Source organism: Molossus molossus, unplaced genomic scaffold, assembly GCF_014108415.1.
Source record: "Molossus molossus isolate mMolMol1 unplaced genomic scaffold, mMolMol1.p scaffold_m16_p_21, whole genome shotgun sequence".
NCBI classification, from domain to species: Eukaryota; Metazoa; Chordata; class Mammalia; order Chiroptera; family Molossidae; genus Molossus; species Molossus molossus.
In genome coordinates, this window is record NW_023425357.1 from 4045170 (window position 1) to 4056672 (window position 11503).

The window sequence follows — 11503 nt, forward strand, 5'->3', positions numbered from 1 at the left end:
ATAAAGGAATCTCCTTCACCCCCTCCCATTCCCATCATCTCATCTGTTCAGGAAAACCCCCTTCATGTCCCCTTCAGACTTCCCTTCTTGGGAACACCCCCAGAACTCCCCCTACTACTTCACCTGTTCAGGAATACGCACTGTACACGCATTTTCTTCCCAATTTAAAAAGAGGCCCCCTGCAGATAGTGCCCCGGAGAAAAATGTGATCTACAGGACCACAACTCTATTTCAATGAGGAACAGTTTTCTCTTTTTCACCCCCCACCCCAGTACCCACTTAGTTCCCTCTTTTAGAGCAGTCCCACCACACGGCCCAGCCCTCCCTCCAGACAGGTGTCCGTTACCTGCTTCCACCCCTCACTTTCCTAGACTTTCTCCCCAAACCCTGATTAGAGTCAAGAGCCTGGAAGCCATAGAGGATGGGGGGGGACATGCTGGGTCCCAGTACCAGGGTGACCTTGGCCCCTTCCACCCCCATCAGCTAGCCTCCACTGGGTCTGCTCCCAGGGGTTGCTGTAAAAGGTTGTCTATGGGGGGTGTCTCCATGGCAACTGGGCCCAGGGACCCACACATGTGTTCCCTCCCCCACCTCAGCTCCTGCCTGCCCACACGCAGCCCGACCGGGCCCCATTCATCAGGCACTCCACACTGACACCCCCAGCCGCCCTCTCTCTCTGGGGCTGACCCCTTCCCCTCTCCTCTCCAGGAAGAAGCCCCGTCTCTTCTCCTCTGGTCTCTGGGCCTCGTCTCCCCCACCTGGGCCCCTCGCCACCAGTACCACCACCTCCACTGTCCTGGCACATTGCTGCTTCCCCCTGGGTGAGCCTGTGACCCCAGGAGATACCCCTCTTCCTGCTGGGCCCCCTACAACACAGGACCAGGAGGAGATGGAAACAGGGATAAATGAGGGAAATTCTCCATCCAAAAACGATTTGAGGACCTTTCATTGTATCGATTTGGGGGGCAATCTGTTTGGTTTTAGGGACTGTTTCCTCGATCCATCTGTCAGAGGCAGCAGAGGAGGGAGCAGGGGACCCCCAACTCTAAAGCTTCTGAATATGACAGGGGTTACCATCCCCTCTCTCTGAAGGGGGCCAGGCTCCTTCCTCTAGAATGAGGGGGGTCACAGAACCTTCATTCTACATCCACCCACCTCCGTTTAATAAAAAGATCTGTCTCACCTCTGTTAATGGTAGGTCAACTCTCCGGAGCACTGAGGAGGGGACGATGAGCCCCCTGTCGGCGCCCCCCGGAAACACCCTTGTGGTTTCCAGTCCTCGCTGTTCCCCCTCCCCCAGCAGCGAGGGACCCAGGCGTCCGACCTGGTTGTGGGGTGCAGATGAGGAGGCGTGTGGGAGAAGGGGTGCTGAGGTGGGAGCGGAGGCTGAGGGGCAGCTCTGAGATTGGGCCCCAAGGGAGTAGGGGGGTCGCGATGGGGAAATAAAAGGTGAGGAGACAATTTGGTTCTCGTGTCGCTGGGTAAAGTGCGGAGCTGGAGGACGAGAGAAGAAGGGAGGAGGGAGGGAGCGGGAGGGGGAGCCGCTGAGGATGGGGGAGCCACGGAGAGGAGATGGGGGAGGGAAATGATGAGGGGGGCAGGGTCTGGGTGGCAGAAGGAAGTTGGAGAGAGAAACACACACAGAGGGAAATATCCAGAGAAAGAAGGGGACAGGGACGGAAACCCAAAAAGAGAAACCAAGAGACGGGGGAGGGTGGAGGTGGGGGAGGGTGGGGGTAAGGGAGGGGGGGCAGGGTCTGGGTAACAGAAGGAAAGAAGAGACAGAGTCATCCAGAGAGGGGGAGGAGAGACAGATGGGGAGAGACAGATAGGGAGAGACAGAGAGGATGGGGGAGAGGGATACAGGGGGGAGAGAGATTGGGGATGGGGCACAGTCTTAACAGAGAGAGGGATGTTTTACAAAGAGAAAAGAAGGAGAGAGAGAAGGAGAGAAATTTAGGGGAGAGGGGTGTGAGTGGCAGGAGGTGTTTGGAGACAGAAAGGCAGGTGCAGAAGGCAAGAGATTCAAAGAGAGAGTCAGATGGAGAGAGACTGTGACAGGGCAAGAGAGAGACCCAAGGAATGAGAGACAGAGACCCGGGAGGCATGGAAAGCAAGGTGGAGGAAAGAGGAGAGAGGCCAGGCTCAGAGCAATGAAGGGGGTCTGAGAGAAGGGACACCCCTGCCTCCTCCCCCACCCGCATCCCAGCCCCTGATCCCTACCCCCAGCCCCAATTCAAAGCCACCACCCCCACCCCCACTAGCCTCCATCTCCACAGCATCGCTTGCTACCGCCACCGCCTCTTCCTGTCGTCATAGCAACAGGATCCAGGCTCCTCGCCAAGGCTGGCAGCCGCGGCCGGAAATGAGGGGAGGGCCTTTGAAAAAGGACCCCAGGAGCTCGCCCCTTTCCCAAAACCAGAGGGCTAACTCAACGTCCGAGTCTTCCCACCCCCGCCACACACACCCCCGAGAGGCATGGGCGAAGATCCCCTGAAAATACAGTTATATTAAATGTACGAGATTAGCAAGCTTTTTGAGTTGTGCCAACAAATTTCTTTTTTCTTACCCCCTACCCACCCCTAAATCCGAGAGTTTGATTTCCCCGAGGTGGGCATGGGAATGAGAAGCATAAGTAGGATGTCAGAACCCGGGTGGACGTAAGTCTGAAAGGAACCTGTCTGGGGTTGGGTCAGGGGGCTATGCCACAGTTTCAGGAAGAATTAGAAGTAGCCCGTGGGTAGGGAGTGAAACAGGTCAAGGGGGAAAACATCAGCTGAGAGCAGAAACTTCAGGGCTGGGTTCAAATCTCAGAGATGCCCGCCCCTGTGCGTGACCTTGGACAGAACACTTCCCTTCTTCCAGTTATACCAGGGGCCAAACTGCCCCCATTGAAGGGAAACAGGGGAAAAGTTTCTGCCTGCAGCTTTAGGTGAACAATTATTTCAGGGCTGCGTCCTCATGATAACCTATCACCCCGAAAAGCTCGCTCACGGGGACTGAGCATCGGGCTAGGCAGTTTGTACGCTTTGTTGTGTCGTAGAATTCTTACCGAATCCTTGCACATGGACACTGATGTCCCCATATCATAGACGAGCAGACTGAAATTGGGAGATGGGTCATGATTTGCCCACATTCACCCAGGGAATAAAAGGCAGAGCTGGGATGAAGTCGACTCTTAGCAAGGGTTGCCAGGAGGGTCAGCCATGGGTGAACTCCAGAGCCAGTGAATCAACCATTCCTCTGTTTTGGGGGGCTGGCAGAAGACAGAGATGACCTGTGTCCCCGACACATCCAGCGACCTCCCCCGGAAGAGCTCAGATTTCCAGCGGAATGTCTGTAGGTCAGTTTACTGACTCAGGAAAGGCGTTTAGAGAACCCTTGGGACACCCCCGGTTTAGACACCCGCCGAGAAATGCCGGCCTCGGAGAAGGGCCTGGAATTCACTGGGCTGAAGAACCGTTGTCCGGCCTCTGCTTTTCCGCCAGGAGAGTACAGCCGGGACAACAATGGGAACTGATACACTTGAAGTGCTGATCATACAGATTCTGAGTGGTTTTCCTGGTGGCCGTGGAAATCAGTCAGGCCTGACTGCTTCTCTGTTCTTTGCTGGGTGGGGGGCTGATTATATCCTAAGTGAGAGAACTAAAAATGAACAACGAAAGCAGATACCTTCAAAGGGTAAAAACAACTCTAAGGTAATGAAACCAGCCGGGGTTTCTAAACCTTGAAACTGTTGGCATTTGGGCCGGATAATTCTCTGTGGTGGGGGCCATCCTGTGCAGTATAGGAACTGGAGAAACCTCTCTGGTCTCCACCCACCAGATAGCAGGAGCAAGGGATTGCAAAAAAAAATAATTCAGTCTGTTTCACCTCAAATCTTGTTTCTTATAGGAAAAGGCTTTTTAAAAAAATCTTCACCCAAGGACAGGCCTCCGTTGATTGAGAGAGAAAGGGGAAGAGAGAGAAAGGGGCAGAGAAACATCGATGTGAGAGAGAAACATTGATCGGCTGCCTCCTGTACATACCCAGAGCAGGGCTCAAACCTGCAACCGAGGTATGTGCCCTGACCGGGAATCGAACCCACCACCTCTTGGTGTACAGGACATTGCTCCAGCCAACTGAGTCACACCAGCCAGTACAAAAAGTCTTTTTTTCTTAATTAATTAATTTATTTATTTTGGAGAGAGAGAAACATTGATTTGTTGTTCCACTTATTGATGCATTCACTGGTTGATTCTTGTATGTGCCCTGACCAGGGATCAAACCTGCAACCTTGGCGTATCAAGACAATGTTCTAACCAAATGAGCTACCTGGCCAGGGCCTAGAAAAGCCTTGTTGATGTTGTTGTTGTTGTTAATCCTCACCTGGGGATATTTTTTCCACTGCTTTTTAGAGAGAGTAGAGGGGAACGAGAAAGAGAGAGAGAGAGAGAGAGAGAGAGAGAGAGAGAGAGAGAGAGAAACATTGATGTGAGAGAGACACACCAATTGGTTGCCTCCTGAATGAACCCCAACTGGGGCAGGAAATCAACCTGCAATCCAAGTACCTGCCTTTAACTGGGAGTCAACCTGCCCGTGTGAGGGCTGACGCTCTAACCACTGAGCACAGCTGCTAGGGCTAGAAAGACCTTTAAATGTTTATAGCTGTTTCTTCTCTTACTTGCCTTTACATCCCTAAATAATTATTTTCTGGCCCTGGCCAGTTTGGCTCAGCGGTTAGAGCGTCGGCCTGCGGTCCGGAGAGACCCGGGTTCGGTTCCCGCTAAGGGCACGTACTTCGGTTGTAGTTTGTCCCCGGCCCTGGTTGGTCGTGCGGGTGGCAGCCACTCGATGTGTCCCTTCACGTCGATGTTTCTGTCTGTCTCTCCCTTCCTCTCCCTCCCTCCCACTCTATCTGTACAAAAAATGGAAAAATATCCTCGGGTGAGGATTAAAAAAAATAAATAAATAAATAAATAAATAATTATTTTCTGGATGCTTCCACATTATGGACCTTTCTTTTTTTCCTCTGATAGATCAGGATTTAACTCATCTAGACATCACTTTTCCTGCTTTTTCTCCCCATATAAATATTTTTAGTTCTTCTACTGGTTAATTTGGTGACATTAAGCAACAGACTTATATCATGATTTCTTGTTTCCGGAAGCATCTCTCTTCTTCTTTTTTTTTTTTTGTAACAGCTTTATCGAGATGGAATCCACATACCATACGATTCACCCACTTAAAGTGTACAATTCAACGGCTTTTAACTGTAATCGTAGGATAGTGCAACCATCAACTTGAAATCCATTTTAGAACATTTTCATGAGCCCGAGGAGAGACCACACACCCCTGAGCCAGCCATCGCTCCCAATCTCCCCCCACGCACACCAGCCTCAGGCACCCACTGATCTACTTTCTGTCTGTGTAGATTTTCCCAGTCTAGACACGTCTTACAAACAGAACGCTCATTAGCCACTGGCCTCTCTCACTTAGTCTAATGCCTTCAAGGTCCACCCATGTTGTAGCAGGTATCGGAACTTCATTTCTTTTTATTGCCAAATAATATTCCACTGTGCAGAGAAGCCTAGTTTTATTTGTCCACTGGATAGTTGGGTTAGTGCCACCATTCTGGCTATTGTGAGTAATGTTGCCATGAACAGTCACGTACGAGTGTTTCTATGGCCATATGTTTTCACATCTCTTGGGCATAGACCCAGAAGGGGACTTGCTGTGTCACAGGCTGAGAAGAAATGAGGTAGCATCTCCAGACTTCATTTTTTGGATAGAAATATGAGGACCCCCCATCACTGCATCGGCTCAGGGAAGGACCCCTCAGAAGGGGTGTCACAGATGTCACGGGGGATGGGCCCTTTCAGATCTTCATTCTCAGCTTTGCTTGTCAATGCATCTTATATGCATCAAAATCTCCAGTGGGCCTGACCCAGACAACTCAAGACTGTGGACACAGAGATAAGTCTGCTAAGCCCCTACCTGAGAAGGCCCTTTGCTCTTACTTCCCCTCACCCCATGTGATAGGCAGAACTCGAAAAGGACCCCCAAGATTCCAATCCTCTGTTATATACACCTTGCAGGATCTGTGAATGGGACCAATATCACCCCATGATTAGGTTATATGACATGCCAGATGAAGGGATTTTGCACATGGAATTAAAGTTCCTAATCAGTTGCCTTGAAGTTCATTAAAAGGGAGAATTATACTGGGTGGGCCTGGCCTAATCAGGTGGTCTTTTAAAAAGGGGTCAAGAAGTCAGGGAGATTCCAAGTAAGAGATTCTCCTACTGTCCCGGTACAAGCAAACGGGCCTGTTGTAGAGAGGGCCATGTGACGAGGACCTGAGGGTTTACTGCTAGAGAGAACACAGGGACTTCGGTCACACAACCACAGGAATTCAATTCTACTCAACCTGAAGAAGCTGGAAAGTCTGTCTATAACTGAACCTCCAGGTGACATCTGCTTTCAAGCCTGTGGGATCCTGAGCAGAGGACCCAGTGGCACTGGACTGGGTTCCTGATCCATGGAAACTGAGATAAGCCACTGCCTTTATGGTGAATTATTACACAGCAACAGATAACTGATCCACCCTGTCAATCACCGTGACCCCTGAAGGTCACACAAGGTTCTTCAGCCTCCTCAGTGCCTCCCTGCCCCTCATTCCCCACGTGTGGAGCCCTCTCCCTCCTGATGCCTTTCATAGCCATGCCCTTGTCTCTGTCCTGCTCTGTCTGGACTCTGCCACCAGCCTACACCCCTGGTGGTAGAGTCCAGCCTACTGTCCCGCCAGGACAGTTTTTATTTGGCCCTTAAAGGCTCCTTCTAACATTCCAATCGACCCTGTCCCTCCCCTGCTTAAAACTGTCCTCTGACTCCCTGTTGCCCTCAGGAGAAAATCTAAGCTTCTCCCCTACATCCTATGCCAAGATTGCCAGTCACATCGGATGCCTTCCTCCCCGGTGCTGCCCCCTGCAGGCCGGAGACATCCCCACCCCCTTATGCCCCGCACCTTCCTGTGTTTGAGGATTCTGAGTGAGGCTCCCTTGCCTGGAATCCCCTCCCATCTCTCGGCCATAGGACAAACCCTCTACCTTCTCTTGAAGATTCCATTTCCATGCTTCTTCCTCCAGGAAGCCCTCCCTGATCTTCCCAGGCTGCCTCAGAGGTTACAGCTGTGTTTCTACCATGCCCTCTACTGCTCTCATTAGAGCGTAGTCACCCTGTGTTGTGAGGTTCACGGCATCGGTGTCGCGGTGGGAGACAGAGAGCCTCGGTCTGCAGGTGCTGAATGAGTGGATGGATAGATGAAGGAAGGAAGGAAAGACTCCGGGAACAAACGAGTGGATACAGATTCTAAGGTGCCTACCCTCCAGCAGCCACTTAAACCCTCTTATCCCTGTCCAACCCCTCTCCCGCCTCACATCCTGAGTGTGCTGTCTCCCAGGTGCTCGAGTGTTTGTCGGCAACAGCAGCTGGGCCCTTTGTGTTTTCTCAGAGGCACAGAGTGGTGGTGGCGTGTTTTCCTGCTGCACCAGGAAGAGAAGATCAGCGTTTCTGAAACGTCCTCATGCAGGGTGAAGTGGAAATATTCCAGCGCTAGGGAGTCAGGCGGCCTGAGTTCCAATTCTTGCTCTGCCTTGTCTCCCAAAGGGGCCCAGCACCAGACGCTTGTTCTCTCTGCACCTTCGTCCTGTTGTCTGTAAGAGTGAATTGCAGTCGGTGATCTGTCTGTGGGTGGGGTGTTCTGGGACTGTGATTCAAAGTCACACATCCTAGGAATTCACATAGGATTTTCTGGGTATCTGTGAAGCCCCTGGAATTAGCTACCAAATTTTGTGATTATGGGTATTCTTTTGGGGAGGGGGTTCATAGTTTTGATCTGTTTTATAAAGGGATCCCTCATCCCCTAGAGTTAAGAGTCACTGCTTAGCCCTGGCCGGTTTGGCTCAACAGTCAGAGCGTTGGCCTGCGGATCAGAGAGTCCCAGGTTCGGTTCCCGCTAAGGGCATGTACCTCAGTTGCAGTTTGTCCCCGGCCCCAGTTGGGGTCATGTGGATGGCAGCCAGTGTATGTGTCTCGCCCACATCAATGTTTCTCTCTCTCTCCCTCCCACTCTGTCTGAAGATAAAAGCAAAACTGTCCTCGGGTGAGGATTTAAAAAAAAAAAAAAAAAAGAGTCACTGCTTATACCTCAATTTAGCAAAATCTCATTTGTGCTAATAAAAATAAAGGCAGAAAAAACAAACAAGGGAGAATATATATACACACATAATGTCTAAAGCAGGTTTTTCTCCACCTCTGCACTAGTCCTATCTTGAACCAGATCATTCTTTTATCTTTTATTCTTTTAAAGGAAAAAAAAATTTTTAATGGTATTGCCCGGCCAGTGTGGCTCAGTAGTTGAGGATCGACCCATGCACCAAGAGGTTGCCGATTCGATTCTCGGTCAGGCACATGCCCAGGTTGTGGGTCAAATCCCCAGTAGGGAGCATGCAAGAGGCAGTCAATCAATGCTCTCTCTCACTGATGTTTCTCTTTCTCTCTCTTTCTCCCTCTCCCTCCCTCTCTCTCTAAAATCAATAAAGAAATAAAAATTTTAATAAAAAACTTTTTATTGATTGATGTTAGAGAGACAGAAATATTTATTCATTGTCCCACTTATTTATACATTCATTGGTTAATTCTTGTATGTGCCCCGACGGGGGATCCAACTCACAATCTTGGAGTTTCAGGATGATGCTCCAACCAACTGAGCTACCCAGCCAGGATGCAATGGCTTATATTTTTTGAAAATTTACTCAATGTGTGGCCTCACAGAAGTAAGTTAGGTTCTCATATCTGCTACTGCATTTAATCTGTTGTGTTATCATCAGTCCTGAAACCACTCAGGGACACCAAGTTTGTGGGTTCAATCCCTGGTTAAGACACATAAAAAAACAACCAATGAATACATACATCAGGGGAACAACAAACTGATGTTTCTCTCTCTCTCTCTCAAAATTAATAAATAAAATTAAAACAAAACAAATCTTTAACTATGGAATCACCTTCCATTTTCAAAATATAAAAAGCAAAGCAATAAGAAAAAGCCAGCATAATTTTTTATATTTTTAAAAATATATGTTTATTGATTTTAGAGAGAGGGGGAGGGACAGGGAGAGAGAGAGAGAAACATCAACTGGCTGCATCCTACACATGCTCCAACCAGGGGTCATACCTGCAACCTGGGCATGTGCCCTGTCCGGGAATTGAACAGGGGACCTTTTGGTGCACGGGACAATCCTCAACCAACTGAGTCACATCAGCCAGGGATAGCTTGATTTTTTTTTTTTTTTTAATCCTCACTGGATTTTTTTTTTTTTTTTCATCTATTTTCAGACAGAGTGGGAGGAGGGGAGAGGGAGAGAGAAAGAGAGAGAAACATCGATGTGAGAGGGACACATCAACTGTTTGCCTCCCACACGACCCCGACCAGAGCCGGAACCAAACAGCAACCAAGGTATGTGCTCTTGACTAGAATCAAACCCACGACTCTTTGGTCCGAGGGCCGTCGCTCTAACGGCTGAGCCAAACCGGCCAGGGTTTGCTAGCTTGATTTTTTTAAAAAAAGAACATAAACGTTAGGATTTTGGGTTGTTACCTTCTGGACAAACTCAGCAAAATTTCCAGCGCTGGAACCACAATGTCCCATCTTGCTGGCGAGACAGACAGCGCCAATTGATCAGGACGGCAGACAGCACTAAATGATGGGGACATCCTTCCCCGCTGAGCAGAAGTTTAAACTCCTTATCAGCACTGTGCTCTGGGCAGCCACAGGGAATCGATTAATCTTAACAAAGAAGCGGAAACATATTTGCCATCCCAAATTTCGAGCATGACTGCCAGAAGTTCTTGAAACCACTGAAAATGACTCAGAATATTTCCCCCGGGGAGTCTGGTCCTGCTGAATCTTCCTTCTTTCCTGCTAACCTACACCCGCCTCCCTCCAAATCTCCCCATCCCATCCCCCTCCTTTGTTACAGAAAAACAAACCGAAGCCCCAGAGATTAAAAGACTTGCTCCAGCCCGGCTGGTGTGGCTCAGTGGTAGAGCGTCGACCCATGCACCAAGAGGTCGCTGGTTCAATTCCCAGTCAGGACACATGCCCAGGTTGTGGGCCCGATCCCCAGTGGGGGGCATACAGGAGGCAGCCAATCGACGTTCTCTCTCACTGATGTTTCTATCTCTCTCTCCCTCTCTCTTTCTCTCTCTGTAATAATCAATAAAAAGAAAAAAAAGAAAAGACTTGCTCCAGGTGGGAGAATGAGTTTGCACCCAGTTCCTGACAGAAAACGTAGCTTCCCAGAGAGTAGACGCTGGGGTTAGACAGGCCTGGATGTGAGTTCTCCTATGCATCTTGCAAGCTAGGTGACCTCAACTCCCTGGGTCTCCATTTCTGCACCTACAAAATGGGACTCTGTGGAATGCCTAGTTCATAGGATAGCTGGGAGACTCTAATCGGGTAACCAATGAAGAGTGCCCAGCACACTGTCTTCTGACACAGAATGACAGCTTGATAAGTGTGGGTGCGGCTGAAGTTCTGAGTGTCCCTGGGAGGTTAAGGCAAAGAGCCCTGGCCAAGTGGCTCAGTTGGTTGGAGCATTGTCCTATACACCAAAATGTCCCGGGTTCAATTTCCAGTCAGGGCACATGCCTAAGTTTCAGGTTCAATTCCTGGTCCTTGGTCAGGGTGGATTGATGGTTGTCTCTCTCTCACATCTCTCTCTCTCTCTCTCTCTCTCTCTCTCTCTCTCTTCCTCTCTCCCTCCCTCCCTTTCTCCTTTCCTCTCTCTCTCTCTCTCAAGTCAATAAAAACATATCCTTGGGAGAGGACATTTTTTAAAAAGACAAGGCAAAGCTAGCACTATGTTGTGTTTCCTTTTCACTACATCTCAAGAACAAGTTTATCAAACATTCAGGTTCTTTTTAGTCCCTAAATGTAGGCAGTGAGATCACAGATCTGTGAGCCCAGTGTGTGTGTGTGTGTGTGTGTGTTTCCTGCACCAAGGTTGCTGGGAACATCTCATGAGGTCCTACAGGAGAGGAACGTGTGTGGTTCATAGTAGGTGTGCGATCAATGGTAACAGTTAGTTCTCAACAGAATGGCTGAGCCGAATGTCAGGAGAACCCATCACTCCCTCAAGGCTCAAGGTTCTGCCAATTTCTACCCGTGTGACCCTGGCGGAGTCATTTCACCTTTGTGGCCCTAGTGAGTCCAATAGACTCCAAGTCTCGGGGAGAAAAATTAAATGAAACAGTGAATGTAGAAAAAAAAGGCGAGTAATAGTAACAGTACTCTAAGTGGTCAGAGTAATACCAAGAGTTCGTTTTTATTGATCCTGACCCGTGTCATTTGCTGTCCTACATGCTTTACACGGACTGAATGATAAAGTGCTGCTGTTAATAACGCTGAGGATTAAGCAGTTAGACAAACACCAATCTAACCTTATTCCCTGACCCTAGGGGT